The 17,764-nt window shown below is 36.9% G+C and overlaps 1 protein-coding gene across 1 annotated transcript in view; it reads left to right on the top strand.

Moving 5' to 3' along the window:
* Helz (Helicase with zinc finger) overlaps positions 1-17,764 on the top strand; it is a 159,727-nt gene that overhangs the window by 59,684 nt on the left and 82,279 nt on the right. The window lies entirely within an intron of this gene.

Genomic DNA, 17,764 nt, shown 5'->3' with positions numbered 1-17,764 from the left:
CAAAATTATTGCCAGAATGCGAGAGTTATTATATTATAGAGACTTTCAGTCATTGGCTGGCTCGTCTCTGGGAACCCTGGGGTTTCCCAAGTGACAGAATTTAAAAACTTGGGGATCGCAGGGGGAATCTCCGCAACTCTTATTCTAGATCAACATTTCATAAGGTTCTACCTGCATTGATCGATTCTCTTTCGATAATAACTCAGCAGAAAAACCTTTCCCTAATGTATTTGACGTTTTGGTCGCTATATAAGAACCTCCTTTACCAAACTAGTTGGTAAAAATAGCGTGAAATCTGTTTGCATAGCAGTGATTATTAAAATACAAAGACGATCAAAGCAGATATGACTTTTTCAAAGGTACATCGAGTAGTACAGTAAACTCTCTTTAAATCGGTATTTAAAAGACCATCAAGTTAGGGAGGATATCGAGCTACAATGATAAATTTTTTAAATTGAAAAAAAAAGTGCAGCCCTTCTCAAATGGTAGTCCAAAATCTTTTATAGGAAAGCAAATATGTTAAGTTGATTTAGTAGACAAAGTATAAAAACCCACAACAAATCATTTGAATCTGAGAGAGTACTGCAAACACCATACAAGTTTTATTATGCAATTCGTCTAAATTATCGACATGTATTTAGACATCATTAAGATAGCCTTGTTAACATATATCTACTATAACTCCCTAATCTGAACATAGCATAATCGAATAATTTTCACATTCTTACTTGACGTAACACTTTTTTGGTTTAGAAGTTGCGACTGTTCATGGATTAGGATTAGCAAAAAGCACTTCGAGAGGAAGGACGGAGTCTTAAAGTGGTCAAAAGAATGCAACGTCATTTATGGATGTTCCTCAAGCAGTTTTTTTTTTCACCAGGATACATACATTCATGAGGATAGGATTACATAGGGTTAATGTCCCTAGTATTAGACTCATGATAATTCGAAGGAAAACATTTTTTTCCTGAATTTGTTTTCCCTCGATCTTGTTTTCCATACTGAGTACCAATGCTACCGACGCCAGGAAAGCAGCTCCCACACCTGAACCCTACCTATCGACCCATCAACTCATGAACCGGAGACGTAATCAGAGATTTTATGCCTCAGAAAATCCCGGCGACGCCGACTGGGATTGAACTCAGACCCTTTGGGAAAGCATTTTTTAATAAAGTTCACTAGCATCCAAAAATATCCATTTGTATTGTACATACGACGAAATCTTCTACTAAAAATTTGGGAATAGAAGATTTTCATCGATGGACACAATCGGTCAACATTAGAGTAATTTCCCCTATTAGGAAGTCAATTCGCTTGCATATGTTTATCACTGTGGTAGGTATGCTTGGCAAAATGGAGAGGGTAGCCAACGACAGCTGTCATTGGAAGCTTCTTCATAAAGTAGCAGCAACCGGTGAACACTCGTGTTTATTTCAGTTACCTTGAGGACGTAATTTGTGATTAGCCCCGGTCCCTTTCAAATCGTATCATTATTTATGTACGGTCCTTATATTTTAAATGACGTTTCACATTCATCTAGTGATGGCCGATTTTCATTCGAATAATCGATTAATCGATTAACGAACCGAAAAGTAAAATATTTGTAATCGGTTATATCATGCCGATATAAGCATTAACATCTCCAGAGGATCATCACCGATCGTTTCAAACATGTGCTGCACTGTCATTGGTGGAAAAATGGCAGCACAGCGAACAAAAAAATAATCGATTAGTTGTTAATCGAGTAATTAATGGGACATCTCTGATTTTGGTGTGATTGTTTTGATAAAAATGAGCGCAAAATTTCATCTCTACCGAGGGGGTAGCAAAACCACAAAATTACCTTGAATACGGGGGGTATTCATTGGATGAAAGGGACCGTGAAAGAGGACACTAAAATAGAAAGTTTTTCTTCGGACAGTTTCATCAACCGGTGAACACTCGTGTTTATTTCAGTTACCTTGAGGACGTAATTTGTGATTAGCCCCGGTCCCTTTCAAATCGTATCATTATTTATGTACGGTCCTTATATTTTAAATGACGTTTCACATTCATCTAGTGATGGCCGATTTTCATTCGAATAATCGATTAGTCGATTAACGAACCGAACAGTAAAATATTTGTAATCGGTTATATCATGCCGATTTAAGCATTAACTTCTGCAGAGGATCATCACCGATCGTTTCAAACAAGTTTTGCACTCTCATTGATGAAAAAATGACAGCACAGCGAACAAAAAAAATCGATTAGTTGTTAATCGAGTAATTAAAAAATGGGACATCTCTGATTTTGGTGTGATTGTTTTGATAAAAAAGCGCGCAAAACTTCATCTCTACCGAGGGGGCAGCAACACCACAAAATTACCTTGCATACTGGGGGTATTCATTGGATGAAAGGAACCGAAAAAGGACACTAAAATTGAAAGTTTTTCTTCCGACAGTTTCATCTTAGTATTCATCTTTGGTTTCATCTTAGTATTCATCTTTGGTAGCAGGGTTGCTTCAACTCACTTGCTATAAATAATGTTTTTGGGAATTATGAAATCATTAGACATTATAATGATATTTTGAACTTGTAAACGATTTTACGATTCGTGAGCGTTCAATCAGAGTAACCGCTCACGAAACACATACTTTACAGTCCCTTCTTGTAGCTTACTAAAGCTTATGTTTATTTATAACATCTAATCTCGATGAACATTTCAAATGGTCCTATCTGCTTTGATCGATTCTCTTCATCGACTTTATCTTTTCACAGCCACTGCTATGCAAACAGATTTCGCGCTAATTCTACCACATAGTTTGATAAAGGAGGTTCTTATCTAGCGTCCAAAACGTCAAATACAACAGGGAAAGATTTTGCAGCTGAGTTATTGACGAAAGAGAAAGTCGATGAAGAGAATCGATCAATGCAGATAGGACCTTTTGAAATGTTTATCTAGTAATGATTTCAATTCAATTCAGAAAAACAATTTTGTATGGCAAGTGACTGCATGCAACCCTGAGTAGGTATCCTAAAATTGACCAACAAAAACGAGTAAACACCACAAAAAGGTATAGGCAGGCATCTCACACCTTCTGCGTACAGTAACAAAGAATAATTGAACGTGAAAATAATCTCCAAATAAACACGGTAACATCGATCTCAGTAGGGCGGAAGGTCACAGAGTGGCCTAGATATCTGCTCTTTATAAAAGATTTCCAATACCGCCGTCTCATGTATCTCACTGGTCAAACATGTGAAAAAATACCATCAGAAGAAAAGAGAAATGGAAAAATCGGCCCAATTTGAGTTTTCATTCACGTTCCTATTCGAAAGTGCATGCAAATGCACGATGAAGAGCGTATGCGGCGCGTCATCGCCTATGGAAGAATGTGCAACATGCAACGAGCAGTGAATCAGGACAAAAACAAACTTTTCATAAGCGAAGGACTATTTCTCTTGCTTCGTACACTAGCTTGTGTAGCGCTCGTATAAAGTTTGAGTTGTATGTACATAGGGTAGAGCACTACTTCGTCGTAATCGCCTATTTACGTTCTATCGATCAGAAAAGATCAATAACAACAATGTTTTCACTGTGCACAAATCAATAATAGGTTTGTTCCGATGCGTTAGTTCATTAGCTACAACATAAATCCTGTTAGAACGCATTGTGTGAATATTTACACTCATTGCTCTCAAAACAAAAGAAGCGCTCCTAGCGTTTATCCGTAGGACGAAGAAAATCTTATGGCGTTTCAATGCGTTAGGACGGAATTGAAACTCGTAGAACGAATTTAGAATCAAGAAGCAGTATTAGATTTTAAACAATATTTCAACAATTTGTGACTCTTTATCAAATCTAACGGTACGTATGGAAAGGTTAATAAATTTAGAAGTCATCTTTGACAGAAATGTTCCATTTTTTGTTTAAACTCGTTCAGAAAAGAGAGGTAAAGCGCGGGTTGTGCTTAGTAAGACGGAAATTAGATCAAAAACCCTACATATTATAAAGATAACTAGTGGAGCGTTAAACGTGGAAGCGAATCTGTGTACATAAAGGAATAAATTGTATGTTTGATAAAAGAATCAACGTGATGCTAATGCTATTACAATGAAATTGTATCTAAATGAGCAAGAGCATGATTGACCGCCAGTGGTTGCTACTCCGTTATTGCCAGATCAGCTGTAATTACACAGAGAACCAACAGATTTGTAATAAACGACGACTACAAGTTTAAAAACCACACAATGAGCAGCAATGTGAGTATTCTTGTTTGGCTTTATCGCGTTCCCACTGGGACTTTACGCTTCTCAACTTAGTGTTCTTAGAGCCATGTATTTGTACCATTTTTGCCTTAGCATAGGGTGCCAATGAAAGTATGGGAAAAAAAATTCGAGGGTCACAATTTCCAAAACTATGTGTAAAATGTTAATTGCCTGGAAAAAAGACCTAATGTCTTGAAAACAATTGGGTTTGTCAAAATATCGACTTTCTAGGATTTTTTTCTTGAGTTAGAGACGGGATATGGAACATTGATGAATTGGCTTCTAAAACTATTCACAATTATTTCAAAACTACTTTTGATGATATTTTAACCCATCACTAGCATCTAATACGTTACCCAACTAAAAATTTGGGTTTTATGAGGGAACTGTAGACCATGATTTAGACTTGTAGAGTGCTTTAAAACCTCAATAAAACTTACAATGTTACTTGGGTATGCTTCACTAGGGTGGTTACTTTTTTGCATTAGGATCTACATCTAAAAATACTCCAGAACATCTAATATTCACTTTCCATAAGAGTAACACTGATACGTTATGTGCATTCATCACTAGAATACATTGTGGAATGTTTCCATAGGGTGCTTTATTTAATTTTAATTGGGTAAATACGTGTGTAACCGTACAAATATTATTGTTTAATTTTTGAATTGTGTATATAGGGGAAAAGTTCTCTTCGGCAATACCTTAACCTATTATCGTCAGGGGGTAAACAACGTCCTTGAGAGCTCAATTTTGGCATGTGGGTACATTGTGTTTCAGAGCAACTATTGGCCAAATTTGAGTGCTCTAGGACTTTGTTTACCCCCTGACGATAATAGGCTAAGGTATTGCCGAAGAGAACTTTTCCCCTATAACTTATATAATGAAACATATTAAGAATTTATGAATTATAACAATTGAAAGCCTGGGACTTGAAATAATTTCCAACTTTGTGTGAAGAAAATTGAATTCAGGAATCGAAATATGAGAAAAAATCATGAGATGAAACAATATTCAACATCATGTCATGTCAGAATGCCTAATTTCTAGCAAAGTCATTATTCTTAAACCAACCTACTATCCATTGAAAATATCAGTAAATCTTTGAATATTCAATGCAACTGCAACGTCAAATAAATTTAAATAAAATTAACAGACACATATATTCCACCTTCCTGAAAAAATTAACCATACAAAACAATATAACCTTCTGTTACAGTGCAATAAAATTTGCAAATTTTTTAAATCAAAAACAATTAAAAAATACAATAGCAATACAATACAATAGAAAATAAGGGTTGTTAGTGACCGCAGTCATAAAAAAGCCATAGAATGTGTCGTATTTAATGTATGGTTCTTTTTATCCAGGTCCCCAGCAAAATACATATTAAAATACCCTAAAAACGAGTTCGAGGTTTGAGGTGAAAAGGGACGTCATTAATTTTCAAAAAAATCAAAAGCAGTTTTTTCAATAAAAACGTTACGTTCATGAAAATGTATTTATTACATTCTACTTGCCTACCGAAACACAGTGAACAGATTTTCATTGACAAAATTTCGGATTTAAAAGAAAAAACATCTTTTGAATTTCCAAAAAATATGACGTTGCACATCAAATGGAGATATTAGAGTACCATTTTCTGGAGTATTTTTAGATACATTCAGTGGAAACTAAGTATAAAAAGGACCACCCTAATGAAAAAAGTTAACCAACTTCGTGAAGCATCCCGTATTAGATGCTAGTGATGGTAAAAAATGATATAGTGTAAGATGGGGTAAGATGCAACCCCGGAGAAAACTGACTTTTTGGCGTTTAAAATACCTTTTTACCTCGTTTTCGAGGATTTGTTAAGGAACATAGCTAGTTGAATGTCTGAACTAGCCATGCTGCATAAATAAATGCATGAAACTAAATTGAAAATGCATTCAAAATTTGCAAAAAGCCATCTTGCCCAGAAATACATCTTACCCCATCTTTTGAGAAAAAATTCAGCAATATTTTATCGACTTGATGAGTTGATTCGACGTTTATTGGGTCTCATTACAATCTAAATGAAAGTACTTGTAGCTCTTGAAACACAAAACTAACATTTCTCATTCAAGTGACAACAAGCGCGTCGCGTGTACCTAGTTCCGTGCAATAAAAGCGCGATAACGCATTGGGAGAAACTGCAAATGCTCTACGCTATTCCACACGGAAGAGAGAGAGAGAGAGACGTATGCCAAGAGCAAGCACTAATCACCACGACGCCATGCCGGTATGATTGTAACCTAACCTTATGTTCCGTCTAGGGTACGTCTCGTCGTCTGGCAAAGTCGCAAGTCAATCGCAGCTAGTTGTATGAGCTATAAACCATGTGATATGTAGGTACATGGCGGGCTGGCTTGTGCCCTGTCTAGGTCGCATTTTAGCCGGTCAACAATCTTGGTGACAACGGTGTCTGAAGTGGATGCAGGATGCTGAAGAGATAGTATTTAGATTGAGATACCACACGAAGAAAAGGGTGTGCACAATTTTATTTGCATTCACAAAAAATGCCACAACCTTAGAGGTTTTCATAAACTAGGGGAAATGGCTCTAATATTGGCCACTGGATCTAAGATTGGGGCCATCGCTAAAAATATGCTATTTATCAATTTTATCTAGATGAACGCGTCATTGGGTCGGTACTAATCGATATTTTTGGTCGCTATTGAAAATTTAGTCGATTGCATTTAGGCCGACATTAGATCCATTTCCCCTATGTTGATATTTAGGAGGTGTCTACAATCCATACATTTTTTCATGAACAACTGTTTTCGCAGAGGAAGAATGGTTTGGAATAGCTAAAACTATCTACTAAGATCTACTAAGAAACTTTGCAGAAACTAATTTGATAGTGTATACACTAGGGTGGGTCAACTTTACAAAGCCCTGTTCCCCACTTCTCTATCAATGCGTATTGAGGTCTCCGCGGGAGAATTTTATATTGTGTTTTTTTAAATGTATGGGAAACGGAACGATTTACTTACCAAAAATCCAAATAGGGTAGAGCACTACTTCGGCCTAATCGCCCATTTTGGGCCTATCGAGCATACAACTTTAAATAAATCCATGATTTCAGAGTTAACAAGTCAATTATGCGTTTGGTACGATACTTTAGTCAATAAGCTACGGAACGAAGTCAATGAGAACGCGTGATATGAAGGTTTGCACCCATTATTCCCAAAAATAAAAGAAGCGCTCCGACCGAATCAATTTTTATCTTCATCCGATAGGCCGAAGTGAATTCATTGGCGTTTCAATGCGTTAAGCCGAGTTTGGCGTCAAGAAACAGTGTTAGACTTTTGACAATATCTCATCAAATCTCACGGTACATACGGAAAGGTAAATAAATTTGGAAGCCATCAGTAATAATAACATTTCGTTTGATGCTAAACTGCGCTAAACTAAGAAAGACTAAGTGCGGGTTGTGCTTAATAGGCCGGAAATGGGGTAGTTAACACTACTGCTCAAAATTTCGATTTGAACTTTGTACCAAAAACCTACTAACATTTCACTTTAGACCAAGTGTTCCACACATACCTACAAGCTCATATATACACCTGTAGGTATGCGCGGTGCAATAGCTCTAAATTAATATTACAATAACTTTTTTCTCAGAAATTTAATCGATTTGCAAGAAAATGAATAGGTTCGTTTCTTTTTCCATACAAAACTTAAAATACTCCCGCAAATCCAGATTATACCCAAATTCATTAAAATTTGACACCGATGTGATCCACCATATAAACTTGACACACCCTAATCTACATGCAAAACAAATTTCTCTTGCATCCAATGTTGGATTTATTACATCCCCTGCATTATTACATGTTTCAAGCAACAAATGTAATGGCAGTTCTTGCAATTGACTGCAGTGTACAAGCACAAACGAAGTGACAGACGGAGCGGATCGAAAACTTTGGTGACGAATCTGCTATTGCAATTTTTCTGTGTACCACATGGCAACTGGTGGAAACTAACGGTTTTTAATTGGCTCACTACTTGACTAGCCTATTGGTCCCAAGCAAATCGTTTAACGTACCCCATTCTAGTCGAAATTCTTGTACTACACTATGTTTGTTTTGATTCGCTATGAAAGTTTGACAGATAAAATGAGGCGTTCGTCGATTTTCCTGTGTTTCGAGGGGTGCATCGATTAGCTTGGGACCGAAGAGAGTAACAGAGCAGAGCCAAAAATTTGAGCACGTTTCTTCGGGACCTTCTAGTTCACTCTATGCTACTACTGGCATACTAGCATTTTCACCGAATGTACTAGAATGTTTTGGTTCTATCTCTTTCACTCTACCTAAAACTGAAATGCATAAAAAATGACAAAGTGATACACTCTTTGCACACTGTCAAAGATCATTGCACACAAAATCAACTTTGTTCAAATCAAAACAAAAATACCAGCCCATCTGGTGGCTGATGGCACAAGCTTCTAAGAAAATTATATTTCAGCGAACCACATTGTTTTAATTGATTTCTTCGCCAGTTAGTCGTCGGTCACTTAGTTTGTGCGGTTACCATAAGAATCTGTTAATGTCGCGAAGCATTGCAAATTCTGCGTACTTTCCATACAAATCTATAATACGATCTTACATTTCCCGGTTGGGTGTATAGGTCAATATTACAATATATTCAGATGTTTCAATTAACAATTGCATAATCAGGGTTACCTACCACAAGAAGAGTAAAGTATGTTTTTGACGCATAAAAATTGTCATTTTCGCTTTCCTTGCGTCACAATAAGCGATTTAACGATTCGTGAGTGCTCACTTTAATTGAACGCTCGCAAATCATAAGATCGCTGATTGTGACGCTCTGAAAGCAAAATTGACAGGTTTTTTGAGCCAAACACATAATTTACACCCTCTTCTTGTTACTTACAAGTACAACATATCATTATATCATTTAATGATTTCATAATTCAGAAAAAAAAAAACATTTTTATAGGAAGAGAGTGGAAGCAAACTTGTGTAGAATCGCTCAAAAACACAATTTTAAGCGTTGCTGAAGCAATGTTCCAGTCGATATGTAATGGCCAAAGAAAATGATGAAAGAGTGATATATTTTTAAGATTGTTTACAAATTCTATTATTGACTTAGTTGAAGCTAATTCTATTTGAAAGGTTAATCTTTGCGTAAAAAATAGAAACAAAATACTTCAATCCTTAGTTTAAGCAATAGGCCAGCCCAATATTAGAGCATAATCGAGCACGATGTGTTTGCTAGAATAATATTAAAGCTAATAACTGATTTGGCATTCTCAAAACTTTGACCATTTTCCAAAAAAAAAGTAAGTTTTCCCATCCCATTTTACACTAAGTAGGTACATACCTTATATATTTTCGTACATGGCGGTCACTAATATGCATACATTCTTCTAATTGTCTGGGCAAACAAAAAGGCTAGGAAACACAATAATCTCAGGCAATTCCAGAGGATAATTTAATAATTTCGATGAGAAATCGTTCGATGCCGAGAAATGGGCATTCAAAAGATACAATAATTTCATAAATCAATTCAGGACAGGTCGGTCAAAATATCCTTAAAATATTCTCTACCGGTTTCACCACAAAGCCCTATCAGCATCCTCAATGGAACTTCCATTAAACCATACCTCAAAAGGATTAAATTGAGCCATTCAGAGGGGAATGATAAATCCGCTTAAATCACACCGCTGTGGTGTCAATCCAATACAAGGCCACGGCATGATCACTTGCTTAGCGTAAAATTTCATTGCACTTTGGCATGAGTGACACACAAAATGCAAAATTTGTCAATGCCCCAATGGTGCCGGTCGTTCAGGTGTTACACCTTATTGCGGCTACATCGGCAATAAAGGAAAGTGGCGTGTGGGCGCTCGTAAAAAGCAAAACTTAACAGCTTTCAATGTAGACTCCGACCGGTGTGAAGATCGCCTCAGTTCCCCATGCACTCATTGCATTTTCTTTGAACCCCTATGTACCGTCGCATATGGGCTCTGACGTATAAATTTTTCGTGACAGCCGAATCATGGTAATTATGTATCTTGATTAATGTTTTCCTCTCTTGCTGTACTGGTTTTTCGTCCTCCGCGAATCTCATCACGGTTCGACATCTTACGGCCGCATCGGATTAAGTTATTGCTCGGTCAGACAGCAGGACCCGCACAATTGTGTGTACCGTGCACGAGTCGTCGCGGTCGAACAGAGAAAATATCCAACACAAAGACAAAATGAACTTGCAACACAATAACGAAACAGGTTCGCACGCATTTCGTGCTGATCCGAGCCTGATAAAAACACTTAAGCGTGTCCGAGAGGCGCAGGATTAATTGGGCGGCAAGTACAAACGGCCAAGTCCTGGAACGGTGCCACGATGCCCGGAACGAACAAAACACGACGCATGTTTTGCTTAATTGACACATTGAAAGGAGATTGAACCTACTCCGGGGAAAATGACGTACTGATGCTTCCTCATTGCATCTTTTCGTAATTTTAAGAAAGCATTCACGGATGCAAAATAATACTGATTATATTTAAATTAAAAACAATAAATATACTTAACATAAAACCTTCGAAAGTGGTAGTATGCAAAACTACAATTCGTTGGTAAGAATGTAAACGGCACCTAAAGAATTCATAGCAAGCACGCAAAATGATTAAAATTGACAATAAGCCAATTAAATTTAGGGGACTGATTTTTTTCTAAAAAAAGGAAGATCACAATCTTTAATGTTCGATACGCCTAACATAACAAAAGATTAATATGGCGACATAAAAAGTAACAGAATTATTCGAAGAGACATTTCGCCCCTTACACCTAACGTAATTACCGTAAAACGAGTTCAAATTGATCAGCGAGGTGTATTTGATCACTGAGGTTTCTCATTGTTTCTGTTTATGTATAGAAAAATAATGAGAAACATCAGTGATTAAACACACCCCGTTTTACGGTATGCCAAACGTCCGTATGCCTAGCGCCCACATGCCTAATGTATGAATACTGAAAGAGATATACCACGAGCTGAAATACTCATTATCATAGGATTTAAAGAAACAGTAAACATTTAATATTCATTGCGCGTTGTTGTGATCAACTTCTCCCCGTTTTACGGTACGTAGTAATGAACGGACAATCGCAATTAGTTATGAGCGGATTATTCTTTTAAGGGCCTGAAAATTGGCTCCCTTGCTACAGCTTGAACTGCGAAATAACATCATTAACGGCACCCGTTTTGGATGTCACACTCTGCGGGGGATACCGCAGTTGGTGTAAACTTTGTATCGGCCGGATAACCGCAGCTTGAGCGCGCATACCTGACCACTGAAATTGTTCCAATCAGAAATGATATACATTTAGCATTCAAATCCTTAGCAGCAAGAAGGCAACCGCAGGGAAAGCCTTCCAATAATTACGTGCCATTTCATTAATCTGAATGATCGCACAGGTGAAATGTAATAAAAACGGGAATCCCAGTGGAAACCAACAAATTTTACCGGAGCTAGTATCGATATCAAAAGCCCACCAGACCGTTATTAACAGATGCAACACCAGCATACCGGGTACCCATTGCGCATCGGGCCCCGAACAGAATCCTTTCACTTGTCCTGCCACGTACCTACTGTGTTTTATGATGCCAAAGCGATAGGTCACTGGGTGTTAAGGTGCACTGTTTTTTTTTTGTGTGGTAAATGGATGACTACACGTCTATATGCACCGTGGTAGCTGCAGTGGATGCAGTGAAGTGTTCGTTATTGAAATTTAATTGCCTGTTGGCCTGTGCTCTTTATCCGTTCATGCCAGGCTTTTTTCACGTGTTCATGGATCATGTATTAACATGTCTCATGTTGGTTAACATTTTTTTAATTATTAGCCACCGTAAACCAATTACCATGTTAGTTCGGCACCTACAAACTTCAACCTAATGATCAAATAGATAAATTAAAAGTAGTGCTTTAGATGTTGATCAAACTTCTTTGGTGTGTAACTAGATTTATTCAAACTCTAACTTACATTAATTACATACGAACTTTCCAATAATGATTCCAGAACTAAGACCCCGGGTTGTGTTTTTGCCAGCTGACGGCTTCGGCTAGTTCAACCAGAATGATACATTTGTTATGTATAGAGTATTTGTAGGTTTATTTACTTCTAGATTTTTCTTCAAAAACAAAATACATTTTTATTTTATTTCTTAACAAAACAACAAGATCGATCAATTCTAATCCATTTTAATAGCTTCATCTCCCCAGGTATAAAATATTGACAGCCGTTTGGTCTGATGTAAGGAGCTCAGTGGCCTAGTTGCTTCCGTTTCTGCGTGCTGAGCAGAATATCGTGGGATCATTCTCTCGTTCCTTCGCATTGAGGCCCAGCATCACCGTTCGTATTTTGTTGTAGTTGAAAATGTAGAAAATAAACATTGATAAAACTAGGTCGGATTTAACGCGTTCTAATATGATGCATGCTTGATCCGGGTTCGACGATACAATTGTTGTGATGTCTAGTGGCCAGGCTTGTTATTTCTTCACACATTGAGCGCAAAGAGCAAACTTTACAGTTTATTACATTGAGGAGAACGATTGCACAGCATTATGAATACACATTCACATTGAAGCAAATACTGGGATTGAACCCAGACCCATCGGGGTGTTAGAAAGCAGTCACGCTTACCACTACACCACCGGCACCGGCACCGGTCCATGAGTTGATGGGTCGATAGGTAGGGTCCAGATGTGGGAGCAGCCTCCCTGGCGTCGGTAGCATTGGTACTCAGTATGTAAAACAAGATCAACGGAAAACAAATCAAGAGAAAAAAAAACATTGATAAACAACTATCTTATTTATACTAAAAAATCTTACATTAAATCTAAATAAAATTGTGTAATTAAAATTGAATTTCATTCATAAATGACGATGTTATATGCGTTCAAAACCTGACACTAGTTCGTCACAATTTGCGCTCCAGTACAGTCCACAAAGACGCCATGAATGTTGTGGGATTAAACAACTCCCAAAAAATACGTTTTTTTTTTCAGTAGCACCATCATTAGTTTTAAATTAGGTCTCTGAAGCAGAGAAGTGAGTGAAGGTTGCATTTTATGACTGCGCAGCAGGCAGTTCGGTTTTCCTTATCAGAAGACGGTACTTTCAATTTTGAACGAAATGTTGGTTCATATGTCAGCGAAGTAGGGGAGATAGGAGTATAACGATTATATGGGTTTTAAGCACCTCTTTGTTCTTCAATTTGGAGAACAACCCTAATATAAATTTATAAAATTATAATTAAGTTTTGTAAAAATAACATTTTTGACGTTTCGTAATATTCAAACGGGACCCAAGACGGAAATAATATTGTAGTCTCACTGATAATCGGTCAATACCACCGATTTGTCCCAGGAATATAACCTTTTCTGCAAAAAATTTCGGTCCTGAGAAGGACCGATTGTTCGATATCCACTACGTTGTCCGATGCAAAAATGAGTGAAAAAAAAAGTGGTACTGGATTATGACAATTGGGTTTGGGAAAAAAAAAACATTTAGTTCATGAAAACAGTGATAAAATTATCATTTGTACAGTTTTCTAAAAAAAAATTAACGGAAAATTGGAAAAGTATTTGTAAAGATTTGTAAAGCTATTTCCTATCGATTGGCGTATTTGGATATTAATTTGATCTATAAATGACTATGTAACAAGCGTTCAAAACCTAACACCAATGCTGCAAAATCTCGACAGTACACGGTGATATTGACAATTCTGCTTTGGTCACTCATTGGAGCTAACAGTCATAGTCAAGGCAAACCATGTCAATTGTCAATGACAATGCTGTCAGTGACGAACATGTGCAGATTTATTTATTAGCCAAATTTGTAACGAAATTAAATGACTTGAGCAAAACAATAACATGGATCCATTTTAGTGAACAAGTATCTACGTCCTGAGCTACTTGGATAACAATAATGTGACACAGAATGTACTATATTACACTTTTTGTTACCAGGTGAATCTTTGTCATTGACGAAAAAATGAATGAGATTTTGACAAAGGTTTTTTTGAGGATCAAGTCTGTCAGTGACTATGTGACGAACAATTTTGTCAATATCGCGCGAAAGTCTGTCAGTGACAATGACAAATCTCAGCACTGCCTAACACTATTTAGCCACACATTTTGTTTTCTTTATTTGCACCCCAGTATAGTCCACAAAGACGTAGTTTTACGTCAACAAGTTACAACGAGGATACGAACCACGGACTGTGGGATCCAAAGGTGTAAACCTAACCAGCGGAGAAGTGTGCATGGTGTTGAAAACTCGAGAAAAGTTAGAATTTAACTTTTCTCGTTTCCTGCTCTGAGGTTGTTCCATCCCTACTAGTGGCTACCGTTTTTACTCACTGAGCAGAGGATTCTAGGTTCTATTCTAGGATCAAGTAGCTTATTGATCATGGAATTGATATTTAGGGTCGCTTGAATTACTTTCAAAAGTGAATAAATATCTAATTTACCCTCCCCGCAAACAAAACAGCCGTTCCTGTGACAGCCGTGCAGATACAAAGATGTATTCGGTTTCTAGTAACAACGGATGTTGAATTAACAATCCATCCCTTCCCACTGACCGTAAGGATTTGCATCAAATATTCGGCCACCATAGTTTTCAGATGAATATCAAAATTTACGATTTCAAAATTTCACTCAAACAATATATGTAGGTAAATTGTAGGATGGAAAATGGCCGAAAACCTGGCAAAATAGCAATATTCTGGAACGAGTGTATGATAAAATTTGCGAAAAATGTACGGCGGCTGGTGGAATTTGAGCTCAAAATTCCATTAAGTACACGGGTGCATTGTTAATTATACTATGGGTACCACTTGACGATACACGATTATTTAGCTAATGAACATGTAGCACTCAAACCCGTTGCTCACTACCGCATTTTATTCACAAACGTTCTATAATATACACACTTGTCTCCTCCCGATCATGCATATACCGCTCTAGCTTCTCAGTAGGGGTTTTTATCTAATTTCCGTCCTACTAAGCACAACGTGCACTTTACCTCTCTTTTCTGAACGAGTTTAAACTAAAAATGGAATTTTTCTGTCAAAGATGACTTCTAAATTTATTCACCTTTCCATATACGTACCGTTGGATTTGATAAAGAGCCACAAATTGTTGAGGTATTCTTTAAAATCTAATACTGCTTCTTGATTCTAAATTCGTTCTACGAGTTTCAATTCCGTCCTAACGCATTGAAACGCCATTAGATTTTCTTCGTCCTACGGATAAACGTAGAAAAAGGGGATACGCTAGGAGCGCTTCTTTTGTTTTTAGAACAATGAGCGTAAATATTCATACAATGCGCTCTAGCAGGATTTTTGTTGTAGCTAATGAACTAACGCATTGGAACAAACCTAATATTGCGTTGTGCACGGTGAAATCATTGATATTATTGATCTTTTCTGATCGATAGAACGGAAATGGGCGATTACGACGAAGTAGCGCTCTACCCTATCAGTAGATGATAAACAAATACAGCTTGCGTCAAATATCTCGACACGCTTCTATTTGACTAAAGCGCCACCGGACCATATCGATGCTTTGCATCAGGGATGTTTACTATTATAAACTTATCGACTGTAATAATCATTTATTTAATTGTTTTAGAATTATTTAGAAGATACTGCATAGTTTGTTCAGTTTCAGGTTTTAATCCAAAATTAAGCAATGTATGTTTAATCCAAAATCAAGCAATGTGTGAATTTTTTCCATAAAATTTTCCACACCATCTTTAATGTTCTCCACAAATTTGGCACAGTTGTTTTGGACCTCAATACAAATCGAAAAAAAAACCTGTGTGGAACATGCGGTAGTGATCCGCCGTACAAAATTTGACCCTTCCTACTCAACGCATTACAACTCCTTAGTCTTAAATATGAGTGAGCTGCATAGTCATTTCCGGAAAAATATATTTTCAATGTATAGAAGCGATTGAACATGCAGTGTTTAGGCTTAGTATTTGGTTAATAGATTTTGTTGTGAGAGATAATCCGACTGGAGATGATATGTCACCCAATAACATTTGTCCAAATGTTTATTACTTGTATGGTGTGGCGTGATTTTTTTGGAAACCTTGATGATGATGATGGTCTCACCTACAAAAGTTTGAGCTGGACGATTTATCTTTAATATAATTAAATATGACAATTTAACCAGGTTTGCAAACATAATCGAACTGTTTACAGTTACAGATATAAATTCTCTCTAGAGTTTACAGTTGCTTGAATTTGATCGGAACTGGACGAGCGATATTTGTGGTGCAATGCGTGTGCTCGATCAAAAATCATAGTTGAATCCTTCTAAGAATTGTCAATGTTAATGCCTTCGATACTGTAGTTTTCTGACGGACCACACATAAATGAAGTGGTATTGAACAATTTTAGACCACCCCTCCTCTCCATAATAACGAATTTTGCAATACCCAATACTTAGCCGGTTACAACTTTTGCAGACCCCCTTCTCTTCCTTTAATTACTTCGTTATTTAAGCGTGGTCCTTTACTGATGTTTCATTTAGCGATACAGTCATAGTCGCCACCGGATACAGTGATACGAACACACGATCAAGGTCGTAGCGGTAATAGGGAGTTGTAGTGATATAAGTCGCTCAGTGACCTAGCGGCGATAGTTTTTTTTTATTTCTTGAGCAGAAGATCGTATTAACTTGTTTATAACTGTAATAAATCATAAATAAGTTCCTACAACCGATTTGCGACAAGCGTGCTATTAGGGGAGTGATTTTTCGGCTTCTCGGCTTCCATTAAAGCGAGTTTAACACCAGAAAATTATTTTCCTCCCTCTCTCTCTCTAATTGATCTGCATTCGGTCGAAACCAACGCTAGTATTGCACAAAATATTTGAGGCTACCCTTAACCTACTCCCAAGTGCCATCTTTTGATTGCAATGTGCAGTTGATCTTTGCAACAACGGAATTGCAACCATGGGCGATCAAATCATGTTCATTTCCGATTTGTTTAATGCATTGAAATTCAACGAAACCTTTGCCAATATACAATATTGATTCAAGTGATTAGGCTTTCACAAATAAATCAAATTTTAAAACACAACTTTATATCAATTATGCTTCGCAACATTTCACTTATTTAAAAATAATAATAAACTAAGCCACTTTCTCGCAAAAAAAAATGTTTGAAATCGTCCCGTTGAGTAGAATGATTTATTTATTCTTTCTTCCTAATATGTGTTCATTTGAAAAACCAACCGTAGTATTTTTACAACATATATAAGTTTTTAAACAAGTTCTGAGAATCCTTGAGTCAATTCGTTAGTAATTTGTTTAACGGAAATTATTACATTTACACTATTTTTGACGTAGTACTACGTCTGTGATTTCTATATGATTGTACACTTTGTGAAAATCTAAAATGGAACATGTAACGAAATTATGAAACATTTTGAACGTTAATAACTAAGCTGCCCCTGGA

The sequence above is a fragment of the Ochlerotatus camptorhynchus genome, unplaced genomic scaffold (genome assembly GCF_037179485.1).
Source record: "Ochlerotatus camptorhynchus isolate MF236.1 unplaced genomic scaffold, CSIRO-AGI_Acam_v1.1 ptg000025l, whole genome shotgun sequence".
NCBI classification, from domain to species: domain Eukaryota; kingdom Metazoa; phylum Arthropoda; class Insecta; order Diptera; family Culicidae; genus Ochlerotatus; species Ochlerotatus camptorhynchus.
Note: the sequence above shows the minus strand (reverse complement) of the source record. Positions and strands in the feature narration are given on the sequence as shown.